Consider the following 16,304-nt stretch of genomic DNA (forward strand, 5'->3'; position numbering starts at 1 on the left):
CCAGCCTCGGGTTCTTGAAAAGACAGGGGACAACAATGAGTCAGGCACGTGGTGCCCGCAGATTTCATTCCTCTCTCCCAACTTTAAAACATAGAGGTTCCTTTGCGTTTTTTTTTCTTTTTTGCTTTTCTCTTGCAAAAATTATTTTTATCATCAACTACATTTTAACAAATGTATAGAATAAGTTTTCTCAATACATTTTAATAAAAATATAATACATGCAGTTGATTTTTTAAATCAGACAAGACAGAAGACCCCTCCCTTGTATCTGGAGATGTTCACTTTTGACATGCTCTTAGGTATTTTTCCAGAATGTTCTCTGTAGATTTAAGCATATTTTTATGAGAACTTACTACACACCTTTGCCCAGCTTGCTTTTCTTTTTTTAAATGAAGGCTACATCTTGGAAATTGTTTTATAACAGCATGTCTAAACGAGATGGGAATAATTATACCCATTTTCCAGAGGAACAAGCTAAGGCTCAAAATGTTAAGATTGTAACTGAGTTCACGCTCAAACTACTTGCTGCCTGACAGTCCAACAAAGTGTTGGGGCAGGGAATAGTGACTGCATTCGGAAAGCCAGCAGACCAAGAAGCTGGTGGACTAGCCAAAAGTAATTTAGACTCAGTTCCCGGCACCCAGCCGGCCCTGGAGCTGGCTGCCTGGGGAGAGCGGGAGGGTGTGAGGTCCAGTTATCATGCGTCCTCCAAGATTCTCTCCTGGCTGGGACATTTTTATCTCTATTCAGCTCTGATCCAGGGGCTGTAGAGGGGGTTTTGTACACCTGCTGGCCACACTTAGCCCCCACTTGGGGATACAGTCTTAGAGGGGGACCCCAACCACCCAAAGATTCATCCTCAGACCTGTTCTTCACCGAGCGACTGATGGGGCCAGAACATGTGTGCACTGGGGACGGGGACTGTGTCCCACCTTGAGACTCCCTGGCCTCACCTTGCTACTTGGCCCTTGATGAATCCATGTGAGGCGACACCCAGACATCTGGTTTGCCGCCCGCTTCAGGGCTTGGAGACAGCAGTTTCTACACAGTTTTCACAGCATTTGCTCTGTTTCCAGAGGGTAAGTCAGAGACTCCTTGGAGATGGTGTCATGTTGTGGTTACAATCGTGAAGCCAAGGGACCTGGTCCCAAGTCTGGGGCTGTGTGCCCTGGGCAGTCACTAACCCACTGGTGCCCCAGCGTCCTCACCTGTCACACAGTGCCTGGCCCACAGGTGTGCATAAGACGGTCACACCGAGGCCAGCCAGGTGTCAGGGACACACCCTGATCACCTGCCAGTTGTGGTGCAGCAGCTACAGTGGCAGAGGGTCCAGACCCACAGACCAGGGTCAGATGGAAGCAGCAGCTGTGGGGGGTGGGGCTGGATTCCTCCGGGGGGTGGGTCACAGGCGTCCTAGAAGAAGGGGGGTGGGAATGGCCTGGGAGCCCGGAGCACTGAGTCAGTGTGGTAGAGGGAAGCTCATGTCTTCTTTGTTCTGGGAACCCTGGGCTCCCCACCAGGGCCGAGGGTGGGGGCTGGAGAGCCCACTCTGCCTCCCAGAGCACACAGTCCTGTGCCTTCCATGCTCCTCTGGGGGAGTTCAAGTTCCGGGAATGAAGTAAAAGCAGTGCCACAGCGGCAGGTCCCAGGGTCATCAGTCTTTGCCCAACCCCGACAGGTGGCTGCCCAGAGACTGAGGTGAGCAGGTGCCTGGGCTGGCCTGGGAGTTCATCCTTGCAGATCCTTCCCACCCTGGCCTTTGTGTGCAGGTACCCAGGGAAGGCGAGGGCTTCCTGGATGGGTCCAAGAAGCAGGCCGTCTGGCCTGAGTGCTGGGGCTGCAGCCTCCCACCTGTGGGATCCGTGGCCATTGGCACATATATGTAACAAGCATAAATTGAGCATGATCATGGGCCAGGTGCTTAGCCTATAACACTGAGCCCTTAGGACACCAGGCAGAGCCCTGCCCTCAGATCCCACAGCCCTGTGAGAAAGAACAAGTCTTGGCACACGAACCGTGGTACAACGCAATAAGAGCAAGCAGACTGCTGCACAGCAGGCTTCTCATCGGGGGGATATCTGCACTGGGTCTTGAGGGATGAGTAGGAGTTCACAGATAGGTGAAGGTCAGAAGGGTGTTCTGTACTAACTCACCACCTCCAGAAAATATCATCAGTGTGACCTGCATGGGGTTGTAGACTCCGTGTCACCTCTCAGCTTTCTAATATTGTTCCTCATAGTTACCCCAGCCAGCAGAGAGCCAGACAGAGAAAGAAGGTACAAAGTCACATTAATCGACACCCCTGGGTTGGCCCCGGGGTCACACACCTCCCCAGGGAGCCTCCTGCCGACCAGCTGTCGAGTCGTTCTGCAGCTGCCCCGGGCGCAGGCCTCTCCCTCTGTGTCCCCAACAGCTTCCTCCTGCTGGAATCTACCTGAACAACAGGGCCTGAGTGTAGATGTCTTGGGGAAGCAAACATGGACTGATTCAGGGAGGCTCCTGTTTTACGTTCTCCATGTTCACACGAGGGCAAAGGGAGAGGGTTGGAGTCCTGCAAAGGTACCGTCCACCAACTACGGAGGAGGAAGGGCACAGAGGGTCCTGAGTCAGGACGGAGGCCGTGGGCTCAGGACTGCACCTGTCCGACCACATTCAGGGGCATGTGACAGCCCCTGGGGGGTTCAGGGGACGGCGACGTCCAGCTCACAGTGCACTTTGGGTGGTCTCTGCCACAGTGACCTCTACGCCCAGGACTCCTCTGGGACTGGAACCAACACATCAGCCCCAGATGCTGTTACAACAAGGAAAGTTTCCAGGAACAAGTCGCCTGATGATCAGGACACCCAAAGGAACAGAGATAAGTCAGAAATAAACAGAGCTGAGAGCCGGGAGCAGATGTGCTGGGGCACCAGACCCCTCATTGACCGCCCTGCCTTTAGGACACAGACAGCCTTTCTCAGACCTGGACGTGCTCCAGCAGGAAGCCAGGCCGGCAGCACACCGAGGCAGCCCCTGGATGTGCCCGGCATCTGCTCCTGATGAATGCCAGCCCCTGGCCCTGCGCCATGTTCTAGGAGGCCAGCCAGGGATGGCAGAAGCGGGTCCCCAAAAGCCCACGTGCAGGCAGGGAAGGAGGACAAAAGTCCGGCTGGGGCAGGAGACCCAGGAAGCCCCCTCCTCCCGCCAGCCAAGCTGGACAAGCCACCGCGTTCTTCCCTGTGAATGAAGCCACTGTCACTGAGGGGCTGCAAGCCTGTTGGCTAGAGTGGTGTCCTCCCCAGATCCACGTCCTCCCTAGAATCTCAGAGCGCAGCTTTATTTGGAACAGGGTTGTCACAGGTGTGTTTGCATGAAGATGAGGTCCGGCTGGAGTAGGGGGTGCATCTAGTGCCATCTGAGTCTGGAGGAGATGCAGAGACAGACACAGAGGGGCGACACCCTGTGACTCCGGGGGCTGAGACCTGGGGGGTGCTGCTAAGAGCCAAGGGGCTCAGGCAGCCGCCGGGGGCTGGGAGAGGCCAGGAGGATGCTCCCAGGCCCCTCAGAGGGAGCACGGCCGCAGACAATCAGCCCCGAGACCACTAGGAGGAAACAGACTTCCGCCGTTAAACCTCCCGGCGTGTGGCGCTCTGTTACGGTGGCCCCGGGGCCAACTGTCTCTGCGGCCTATTTTGCTGTGTACTTTCGCGGGGGAGGGGAGGGGAGGGAGCAGGTAAATCCTCACAGCTGTCTTCCAGAAACCCGCTCCTTCCCCTCCCCGACCCACCCCAGATGAGCAGGTCCAGCTGGGCCCAGTGCTCCGGGATCAGCCCCAGGACCCCGGCCCTTCTGCAGAGCACATGCTGTGGCTCCACACCCATCCCAGCACCCGCCTTTGCCCTCGCCTCGTGCGTTTGACTGTTGGTCTCTATGAATCACTGGCTGTGATCAATCACCAAGTGTTTGCTGACTCCCTTCCCACACATCACCCCAATAATCCTCACCAGGGCCTTTACTCCAACTCCCTTGGCCAGCAGGGAAAGTCAAGGCTGTCCCTCCCCACCAGGGCCTCAAGGGCCTGGGCAGGGAGCCGCCTCGCCAGGAGGTGACTGTGCAGTGAGTCATCCTGACTGGGACACTCTCGGAGCACAGGGGGTGCTGTTAGAGATACTCCAGGACAGCAGGTGTGAGCCAGGGCCTTCCCCAGATGGCATCCCGCCAGCACCTCGCTGGGCGGCAGTCACTTTCAAGTCTGATTTGAACGGTGTGTGACTTTGACGGAGCCCAGGCACAGGCACTCTCAAAATCTCTGGAACAGACACAGCCAAGGCTCTGGCTTCCGTTGCCGTGCACCGGCGGGCAATGTGCACGTGGATGTGAGTGCACATCCTGCCCGGTCTCGGAGTTCAGGCTGCTACGGTAGAGCACGCAGACTGCGAGGGGGCTTATAAAGCACATTTATTTCTCACAGCTATGCAGTCTGCACGTCCAGGACCCTGGGGCCGCCCCGCTCCCCTTCCACTGAGGACCGTCCCCCCGGGTCACAGACGGAGCCTCCTTGTGCGCAGACATGGTGGCAGGGGCTCAGGGTCTCTGGAGCCTCAATTATAAAAGCGTGGACCACTCACCTCCCAAGGCCCCGCCCCGAACGCCAGCACACTGAGTGTTCGCATTTCAACAAAGGAATTCGGGAGGGACCTCATCGTTCAGGCTCTGACCAGGAGTCAGGGAGCTGAGTCGCCTCACAGGGCCCGTGGGACTTCACCATTAAGTGTCTTTGTTTTCGTTTCCTTTTGCGATGAAGATTCAGGTGATCCCATGATCCCTAAAGTCACAAAACAGGTTGTCACTCAGGAACCAAAGCTTCCTCTCCATATAATCATCAAAACTCTGAACTTGATTTCATGCGATGCTATGAAGGAAGCAGGGACGGTTTTACAGCGTGATGGTCGAAGACCGATGCACGTGTGTCTGTATACACATTCAGATTCATGCACGTGTGTATGTATAAATGTATTTATCTCTTTGGGGTGTATGCTGAAGCATTATGTTATGATCTGTGGGATTTCCTTCAAAATAATCCAGGAAGGAGAAGCAGAAGAGGGGGGTAAAGCCAAAACAAGAAGAGCTACAAGTTGATCAGTGTTGAAATTAATTGATGTCCACACAGGAGCTCGTCAAACTACCATCTCTATTGGCCATAATTAAAATGTAATCTCTCCCTATTCAATACATGGTAGTAAGCTATAACGAAAAAGAATATGAAAATGAAGACATGCGTGTGTAAGTGTGACGGGGACAGCACGCTGCGCACCAGGAATTGACACATCATAACTGACTGTATTTCAATTAAAAGGAAGTCAGTCTCTCCTCTCCTGACTTGCTCCGACAAGCGTAGGAGCCCCGGGGGGACACGGACAGGGCAGGGTGGGGCTGGGTAGGGTTCAGGCAAGTTCTTCCTGAACTGATTTTTCCCCGGCTGCCCCCACTCTCTCTGGGCCCATCAGATGTTTAGAACAAACTCCTCATCTCAGAGGCTGCTCTGGGGGTGGTCTTTAGGGCTTTCTAACCTTCAGTTCTTTTGATGGATTTCCTGAAGACACTCATCAACTACTCCTCCATCTCCTGGAAATGTCGTGGCATCTTGAGTTTCTCCAGGATGATGTCTGTCACACCTCAAGAGCTCACACGTCCTGTACAAGCCCTAGAGAGGATGCACAGAGACCCCCTGGGCCGTGCGGCCTGTCTCCAGTTCACTGGAAACCCGTCTTCATCCTTCACCCCAGCAAACTCTGGGATGTAGGTAGGTCCTAAAGGCTTCTCTTGTTCCTTGCTAGGCTAGAGTCCTCAGAGGTCAGAAACCAGCCTTCTGGAACCCCTAACTGTGTCAGGCATGGGCTGGGCTCTCCCAGTGGTCCCAGAATGCGATCTCCACTAGGTGTGAGGTGAGGGGCGGGCACGCCCACCCTCCCGCTTGGGGCAAGGTGGGAGTGGGAGGGACTCGCAGCACAAGGTCAGCTCTCTCTAAGTGTTCTCACCTGTCATTTTCTCCAAAACTCCCTTCCCTCAGACCTTTTATAGCTTCAACACAGGCACAATGTTCAAGAATCATCCAACAGTTCTTAGCCAAACTACTTCCAAAATGTCATGGTCTGCAATCTCGCCTTGAGACACGATGTCTGCTGTTTCTGGGTGTCCCGGCTGGACCTCCCTCCACTAGCACCCATCACACCAGGACTAGGGAGCCACAGGAGCTGTCAGGACTGGGTTTATTCACGGCATTCTGTGTTTAATGTAAAAGCCAAAGACAGAAGTTCTAAATTTGTTTTGTGAGATTTCTAGTGGGCAGATCACTGTGACAGACCCTAGTGAGACAGAACAAAGATAAATAATGAACATTGCCTTCCTGGGGGGAACTTCACAGCACAACAGAAGGCTAGACACACAAATTACACACTTTGCTGAGGCTCTTGAAAGACTAACTAAATAAGCAGAGAGGAGCCTCATGGATAAGAAAACCACACACTTTAAAGGTGGTAGTCTCTGCAAAACTGAACTACATATTCAACACATTTTAAATTAAAATCCCAAAGGGAGATTCTATAAGATGCCACACATTAATCCCGGGATTCGTATGGAAAAGTAAAGGGCCAAATTGATCCAGTAAAACTTGAAGAAAAAGAAGTAGAAACAAGAGGAAGAGAAGACTCAGAGGTACCAATTCAATCAGACACTAAGACTAATTATTACAAAGTTGTGTTTAAAGCCAGGAAGGCCTGGTGCCATGGACCAATGGAATCACGGACAACGGAACAGAACATGAAAGCCCAGGAATGGATCCACTTCCATAAGGAACCTTGGATAATAACAGAAACACACTTTGTATCAGTGCAGGAAGAAAGGACAAGTCAGTGAATGGTGTCAGGACAGTCAGTTATGCAAATTAGATAAAGTAAATGCAGATGCCTGCATCACAACACTGAGCTGCTTTTAATTACTCATATTGAGAAAAAGGTCAATTCAGATCCACAACTTTCAACCCATTAATAAATTTCCAGATGAATTAAAGGCCCCAAAGTGAAAGTAAGTCTTAAAGTATTAAAAAGAAAATACAGAAAATATAGGGGTGGCTAAAACCCCAACAGAAAATGTACTCTTTCTAGCCTGAATAACCAGCATACAGAGAACAGGTCGAGCACAGTGGCTGGGAAGTGAAGGGGGATCCCAGAAAACAGAACCAAAAAGGGAGAACCCAGATTCTGTGTAAAAACTCTTTCCAAATTTGGTCTGACCTCTGAACCATGTGTATGCAGGACAGATTTCAGCTAAAAATAAAAGAACTGAGGTCTGAGCATCACCCAAGAGACAGAGACTGAAATTTGAATCCAACCAAGCAAATTGATTGTTCACACAAACAAACAAGCAAACGTAACACTCTTCAAAGGAATGTAACAAAATCTAGAATCTCCACAACATCACAGTATCTCGTCCTGCATGCAGACCCACACCACTGACGGATGAAGGGACAGAAGTGCGTCTTAAGAGAGAAAATAATCAACGTGAGACGACCTAGATGTTGCCAAAATCAGATGAAGATTGTAAAGCAGCCTGAGGAAGTAAAGAAAACTCTGCTTACAATGTATGAAAAGATAGAAAATCCAAGAGAGAAGAAAGAAAAGAAACAGTTAAACAAACAAAAAAAAAAAAAAAAAAAGAGAGAGAGGCAAATAAAAATTATCGAACTGGAAACTCCAATATGTGGAATTAAAACTTACTGGGTGGTCTTAACTGCACAATGAAGCTGACAGGGGAAAGGGTCCATTAACTCAAAAATAGAGCAATGTAAATTTTCCTATCTGAAGAACAGAGAGGAAAAAATGTTAAAAAAAAAAAAAAACACACAAAGCCTCTAGGACCTGTGAGACAAAAGGTCTAAAAGAAGTGAAATAGGAAAAAAATGAACAAGGTAAAAAATTAATAATGCTAGATCTTTGAAAAGATAAAAGAATTTATACACCTTTAACTATACTGATCAAGAAAAAATTAAAGAGAACATAGTTACCGACACTAGAAATGAAGAATGGGCTGTTAATATAGTCCTACAGGATTAAAAGGAAAAAATAGGTAATATTCAGAATAATATTAATATTAAAACCAACAGGGGGAGGGTACAGCTCAGTAGTAGAGTGCATGCATGAGGTCCTGGGTTCAATCCCCAGCGTCTCCATTAAAAACAAACAAACAAACCAACCTAATTACCCCCAAACAAAACAAAAACAAAATGGTAAAAGAAATATTAATACCAACAAATTTGACAACTTAGATGAAATAGACAAATTCCTAGAAAAACACAATTTACCAAAATGAACACAAGAATAAATAGAAAATCTAAATAGTACCATTTCTATGAAAATTTTTGAAATTACTATCAAGAAGCTTCCTATGAAGGAAGCTGCAGGCTTGGCTGGGTTCTACCAAACAAAGAGCTCTTAATCTTACGCAAACTTACGGGAAAAGATAAGGAGGGAGTACTTCCCAGTTCATTCTGTGGGGCCAGCATAAACCTCATGCCCAAACCTGACACAGGTCTTGCGAACTATGAAAGACCATTGTGGATACAGATTCAACATGGTTGATCTTTTATATCGACTTTGTATCCTACAGTTTTGCCGTTGCAAAGATTGCTTAGGATTTTTCTAAAATAGCACAAATTGTGAAGGCACAGTTGAGAAATTTGACTCAATTAAAATCAAGAGTACTTATCAAGACGTGACGATGAGGAAAGAGTCAAATCATGAGCTAGGAGAAGGTATCTGAAACCCACTTGCTTGACAAAGGATTGCTTGGATGCACAAAGAACTTCTACAGACTAATGCAAAAAAGACGCACGTGGTTTTTAGGATCCGCATATAGGAGATTTATGGTAAGAGAAACCTCAACAGCCAACAAGGATGTAGAAGGGCCTCGCTCACAGTCGTGAATTACGAAACCCACTAACGTTAGCACACGACGTCACTTACATCTGATGGCACCCATGTCACCAGATGTTGATGAGAATGTGGAGAATTAGGAACTCTCACTCAAAGTTAGTAGAAGCTTACAGGACACTCCCACCGTGGCAACCATTTGGACGATACCTAGAAAATCGAACAAGTCCGTGCTGTTTTCATCAGAAGAAATTGAAAACACTGCACCTGATTGCCTTTCAATAGGAGGATGGATTTGCTGACAAACTAAATGAATCAGACCTCGTAATCAATGGAAAGAAATGTCAAAATTAACTGTAAAATATCAGATGAAAAGCCCACATTTTAGGATGCCATTGCTGATTTTTTTAAATAACAAAAAAATGCTACATATTGTTTATGGACACCCACGGAAAAAACACACACTGACTTCAGAACGGTGGGTGATTCTGGCGGGGGGTGGGGGGCAGGGAACAGGATGGGAAAAGGGGGCACTTTGATCGTTTTATTTCTTTTTATAGAGTGAGAGGTGTCAAGGCAAACAGAACAAAAGCCATTACATTATATACAATTTATCTAAGGAAAAGGACTTGAAATATGGCTGGTTAAAATTTTCATTAAAAATACCCAAATAAAGAAGGTGGTCCAGGAAGCAGGGAGAGAAGGGGTGAGCGCGAGGAGGCCCGGGAGAAGCCGGCCCTGCGGCCTGGGGTCAGAACCTGGGGTCTCGGCCTAGAGGAGCCATTGGAACGCCCTATCCTGGATGCTCGGTCAACATCAAAGAGGTCTGGCTGGTCAGGGTGAGGGAGGGAGGGAGGGCACCGCGCTGCAGTTCCGTCCAGCATCCAGCTTAGAAGTCTCCTGTCCTTTCAGGTTTCCTTATTTTCCCTCCTAAGCCGCTGGCCCTCTGCGGTGCAATCCAGCTCTCTCTAGGAACAGATCTGTCAAGTCCACCAGCCAGGAAGGCCTGGCGGCCACATCCCCAAGTGAGAAAGGACAGCATAGATCGGAGCGACCTGGCGTCCCAGAGAGGAGGGCCGAGTAAGTGACCACATTCACCGATTGACCCCTGTGCTCTCAGTGGGGCCCCCATGCCAGGTACCGCCTCGCCCTTCACCTCAAAGCACATCAGAGAAAATAAACCAGAGATCATGATTCTGACTTCTCAGAAATGACCACTAACTTGTTCAGAGAGCAAGTGGGAGCAGCAGAGGGGAAGAAATGGCCTGTTAGAGTCTTCACCAAAAGGCAGGGCAGGAATGATCAGAATCAAAAGTACCTTACGTCACATAAGATGCAGCCACGGTTCATGCCTGGTTCTTTCCCCACATTCCCAGCAACCGTTAGCTGAGCTGCGTAGACAGTAGTTTTCAAGGAATTTTAAAGACATGGAAAGCAGGTACCTCCCGTAAGAAACATGTTGCCAAAAGCTAAACATACGGGACCATCAAAGCTACAAGGAGAATGTGTCAGACATGCAGACTGGCATCGCCAGGTGACCCCGTGAACCTGTCTACACAGGGGAAAAGGAGATTTCTCTGCGGGGAGGGGATTCCTCAGAGTTGCACTTCTCCAGGGCTGCTGCTTGCAGGGGTTCTGGCTGGTTGGTGCTCAGGTGACACGTGGGCACTTGCCAGGCTTGACGCAAGCGCATGTCTCCTATTGACCCTTTGTGCTCACCATCATTTCAATATTTCAAAGATGGCTTTTCCCCAGCTGTAATGTAGTCACCTCACTAAGTATTCAGTCCACCAGGGAACTGAAAGCAAAGTGTGAGGTCACCAGAAATATGACGTCCAAAGGCGAGAGCCTCTCTCAATGGCCAATGCCTGCCTTTCTTTCTTTCTTTCTTTCTTTCTTTCTTTCTTTCTTTCTTTCTTTCTTTCTTTCTTTCTTTCTCATTGAAATATAGTCAGTTCACAATGTTGCGTCAGTTTCTGGTCTACAGCATCATGCTTCAGTCATCCATATACATACATGTATTCCATTCTTTCATATTCTTCTCCATTACAGGTCACTATAAGATATTGAATATAGTTCCCTGTGCTGTACAGTGGAAACCTGTTTATAATGCCCTTCTGTGCCTCTAGTTTTACAGGGGCTCATGTTCCCAAGACTCAAAATAGCCCTGTTTTGCATATTAAATGGAAAGAAGCTAAAGCCAAAGTTCATTAATAGGTGAGTCATAATACATATCACTCATATGCTCTCTCGTGTTTGAATGTCTTAAGGGATTTTACCAAAGCATTAATATTCGTTGAAATCCTACAGGCTGATAAGTTTATTGAATAAAGACCAATCAGTCAATATTTACTAAACGTCCATCGTGTGCACAGCCTTTAGCCCAGGTGTCGTGGGAAGTTCCAAAGGGAGGAGATGATGTGGTCACATTGATAAGAAAGCTGTGGTCACAAAGCGAGCACCATAAACGTAGACCCAGAGGCCCTGGTGATGGCATCCACGTCGCACTCCTACTGCCCTCTAGTGGCTGGACGCGTTAGGAAGGATTGAGTGGGTGAATTCGCTAATTTCAAAAAAAAAAAATTAATTCACAGGCAGTTGTGTCGGAGGAAAAGGTGTATGTGTTGGGGCACCCATGTCAGCACATCACGCTTCCCAGCACGGGAAGCACAGAAGGCCCAGGAGAGTCTGAATCGGGCTCTGCCAGGCGGGAGGCAGTGGGGATGAGCTGTCTGAATCGGGAGGCCCTGACCCTAACCAGAGCCCAAGTACTGAGTGGCTGGAAAACCATCCGCTGGGTCTGGCTTATCATCACAGTTTTATAGACTCTGGTGAAGCAAACTGCGAGCAGGCAGCAAGGAACCCCGAGCCGGTTTTATTTGCGATAATTCAGTCCACTCAGTGTGCCAAGGTGCATTTTGCAGAACAGCGTAGCCATAAAGCAGATTCTGGAGCTGATAAACAACGCATGGGGTGATTCTGAGGTTCCAGAGTGATAAGGAATGTGAAAGCAGACACTGAGGACCGTCCGCAGCCCTCTCCACTGTGCCCGCTGCACAGAAAAAATAAAGACCCTCCACCTGTCTCTTAGGAAATACAAAAAATAAGCTGTAGTGCTGTTGCACAGTATAGGGTCATGTGAACTGACACAAAAATGTTTTATTTTAGGTGTTTCCTTACAAATGCAGTCCTTTGTATTATGTCATGTGAATTTCTTCTTTAACATTGTTTTTCCTTTCTGGAGAAGCCTTAATGTTCTGTCTCAGATTTTTAAATCCATTCATCAGATAACTCCTCTGTTGAAGACCTGAAGATGAATTTTCTGTATTATTTTCATTACTCTTCTCCCCATTAGCTTCCTGTATTTCTTGACCAGTATTCCTTTTGCTTTGTTCTTTTAATCAATAGTCATAGTGATTAAAAATTAGTCGACATGTTGCTAAAAATACAGAACTTTAAACTGCTCATGATCAAAAGTGATTTAAGCACAGGGATGCTGGGCCAGGAGCAGATATGATCGTGACATCAGAGAAAAGGGAATTTAAGCCAAAGCCCTTACACTGGGTGGAGAAGGACACTTCACGAGCCGCAATTACAACACAACGAAGAGACGGCCCTTCTGTTCCAATCCTTAAAGGGCTAGGCCAAGACAGTCCACTTCACTAACCAGAAAAGGCGGGCGACGCAGGCAGAAAGACAGAAAAGCACAGCTGATGTGTTGGAAACACCAGGCTGTGTCGATGCGGGCGCCATTCTAGGCATGTCATGTGGACAAAAAAGTAAGAAAACAGAGACAAACAATACAATCAATAAGGTAGGTCTTACGGACATAGACATGACAATCTAGCTTCTGTTTAAGTGCACATGAAATAGTCACAACATTGACTCGTACGTTTGTTCACAAAGGAAGTGTAACACTCCATAAAGCAGAAACACTACAATCAGCCTGATCACATGCAACAAAACTGGGCTATAATGACAACACTTTCAAAAGAGTCTTGCATCCGGAAATTTACTTTTAACTGAAGTACAGTCAGTTACAGTGTGTTAGCCTCTGGGGTGCAGCACAGGGTCCCAGTCGTGCATAAACATACATGTATTCGTTTTCATATTTTTTTCATTAAAGGTTATTACAAGAGGTTTGGAAATTTAAATAATTTCTACTGTACACTTAAGGCTAAAAGATAAACTACAAACCAAAATTATAGACTTTCTTAAAAATCATGATAATAGAAACACCACATTTCTGAATCTTTAAAGAAACTTTAAAACAGTGATCAGAGGAAGGAAAATGGAATAGCTTTAAACACATGTCAATAGTAAGTGAATTAAATTCCAAACTCAGAAAGCTAGGGAAACATAAGCCAAAAAAAAAAGCACAAAGGTAAAGAAGTTGACGAAGTAGCTAACAGGAAAAGAATGGAATTAAGTAATAAAATCTCAGTTCTTTTAAAAAATAAAACATGCAAACCACTAGCTAATGTAATCGAGAAAACAGAAAAATAAAAGAGGGAAAAGTCCAAATAAACGTAAGAACTGACAAAGAGGAAGCACCCATTGAAATAGAGGAGAATTTAAAAACTATAAGGGGCTGCTCTGAATAACTTTATGCAACTAAGTTTGAAAATCTAGATGAAACAGATACATTCCTAGGAATATCACACTTTACCAAAATTACTCCAGTAATAAAACTCACATCAGCCCCAGAGGAAACAGGGCACCTCATCAAGGAATGAATCTACAAAACTCTCCACGGTCTCACAGGGAAGTTCTGACAAAGCTGTGAGTACCCGATAGCCCCAGAGCCACACAAACTGCTCCAGGGAATGAAAAACAAAGGAAGGCGCCCAAATCCACACTCGAAAGATTAACTCAGAATGTGTCGTAAACCCACAATGTAAGAGCTAAACCTATGAAACCTCTTGAAAAAAAATTTCATAGAAAATCTTCGTGGCCTTGATGAGGCAAAAACTGTTTTAGCTAGGACACAAGGTATGAACTCATAAAAGGAAAACTGGAAACATCGGTCTTCTTCAGAATTAAAAACAGCTGCTCTCTGAAAGACACTGAAGGCAATGGAAAGGCAAGCGGCAGACGGGGAGAAGGTCCCCACGCAGCGTGTGTCCGACCGAGGGCTTGTGCATCGGAGGGAGAGCCCTCACAAGCCAACACAAAGAAGGCAAAACACCTGCCAAAAAGCAGGGGAAAGATCTGAATAGACGCTTCGCCAGAGAGAAAAGTTCAGACAGAGACAAACCCTGGAAAGATGCTCCATGCCTCTACTTGTCAGGGAAATGTCAATTCCAGTGAGGAGGACGCCCTCCACGCACGCCAGCAGGGCTCCAGTGTCACAGCCGACAGTGTCGTGCTGGGGACGGTGCGGGGACATCAGGAACTCTCAGGCTTTGTTGGTGGGGAGGCAAAACAGTGCAACCGCTTGAATGATTTGTCAGACTCTTCTAAAGTTCAGCAGAGCCCTTGCCGTGGGACCCAGCAAGGCCGCCTAGCAGACAGTCACCTAGAGACGGGCATTCGCCCAGCCCGCCCCAGGCCTGTGCGCGCTCGCCCACCGCAGCCTGGCTCGTTCATAGTGAGGCCCTGGGAGCAGCCCGGACGCCCATCCCCTGCGCACACAGACTCCTACTCAGCGAGAGACAGGCGTGGACGCCCACGTGTGCCTCAGATGACGCACTGAGTAAAAGAACGCAGGTGCAGAGGACCGCACGCTACGTGACTAAACATACAGAAAACTCTAGAAGAGGCAAAACCACAGCCAAAGGGAGCAGATCATGAGTTCCTCGGGGCTGGAGGTGGGAGGCGGGCGCTGGCTACAAAAGGGCACGAGAGAATGTTTCTGGAGGGGAGGTTGAAGCTGCCTCTTATCTCATACTACCATTGTGGTAGTGACAGCACACATTTTCCAAAACTCACTGAACTGAATCACTTCAAGTCGGCAAGCACACTTCTTGAATTATACTTCAATAACGATGTATATCTCAGTAAATTATACCTCAATAACGCTGATTAAAAACCACAGAGCCTCAAGGGGTAACCATCACCATGATCAGTATTATTGGTGGAAGACTGATTAACAGAAGGGTGATGCTACGACCGAATTGTGCCCCCAAATTCACCCGTTGAAGCCGCAACCCTCAGTGTGACCGTATTTGGAGATGGGGCCTCTGTGGACGTAATTAAGCTTAAACAAGGTCATAAGGGCCTTGACTTCTTAAGATCAGTCCTTCCAAGAAAAGGAAGAGGGACAAGAGCTTTCTCTCTGTCTCTCTCTCTGTCTCTCTGTCTCTGTCTCTGTCTCTCTGTCTCTCTCTTTCCCCAGGTACACGCATCAGGCAAAGGTCAGGTGAGGACGCAGCCAGAAGGCGGCTGTCTTCAAGCCGGAAAGAGAGCCCTTTCTAACTTCCTGAGCTGCAACACCAAATACAGCATCTCTGCTTTGTGAACCTGTGTCAGTGAATTCGGCCTGGTCCGGCTGTGTAAGTTTAGGAACTAAGAGTAGTTATCGGGGCCAGTCTTTGGACATTAGGAGGTTACCTTCGGTCAGAAGGCAAATTTCCGCTGCTGGCGGAGGCAGGGCGTCTGTTCCCAGGGTGGCCAGCAGAGGGCACCAGAGGCCAGACACAGCCACGTGAGCATCCTGGGCCCGGAGAGGGTCTTTACGGGGAATCGCCTTCGGCGCATTTACGGAGGCTGATAGAGCCGTCCGTCCCTCCTCAAAGCCACATTTCTGACTGTGCTAAATTAAGGTCGGGCACGGATTGAGTGCTGAGCTCCCTTGGGATCACAGAATATAAATACGGACGCTGCCGCTCCAGGGACCTCGTGGAAACCTGGTCTCCCAGCCTGGAGCAACAGCAGCAGGGGTCCCTCCCTGATTCCTGGATACGGGCCAGCACATCTGTGTCTGAGCTGCCAGAGAGGCCTGGCCGGGCTGGGGCGGGGATCGCGGCCCTTTAAACAGTGAAACCCAAGCACAGGGGGAGAGCCGTCTGGAGTCCTGAGTGCAGGGCGGCTGGGACGTGCCCTCCGGAGAAAACACGTGTTCAGGTGAGCGTCAGTCGGGAGTGAGTACAGGGCTGCCTGCCTGAGTTCAATGTTAACGAAACAACAATTTAGACTATATAAGTTGTCTTTAAACAGAGTCACACATCAAGCAAGGTCACATGTTGGTCGGTTGACGAAATTGGCCAAGAGGCGGTTGGACACCTAGCCCTGCCTTTCCCCCATCACAGTGGTTCAGTATTTGCTAATTCAGGGTTGATGAGCTCACAGAATAACTGGACAGAGAGGATTCTAAGGGAGGAGGTGGGGTGGGTGGAGGGGAGGTGGAGGAGGGGAGGGGGAGGGGCACTAAGGGTAGAGGTGGGGTGGGCAGGGGAG

Source organism: Camelus dromedarius, chromosome 2, assembly GCF_036321535.1.
Source record: "Camelus dromedarius isolate mCamDro1 chromosome 2, mCamDro1.pat, whole genome shotgun sequence".
NCBI lineage: Eukaryota > Metazoa > Chordata > Mammalia > Artiodactyla > Camelidae > Camelus > Camelus dromedarius.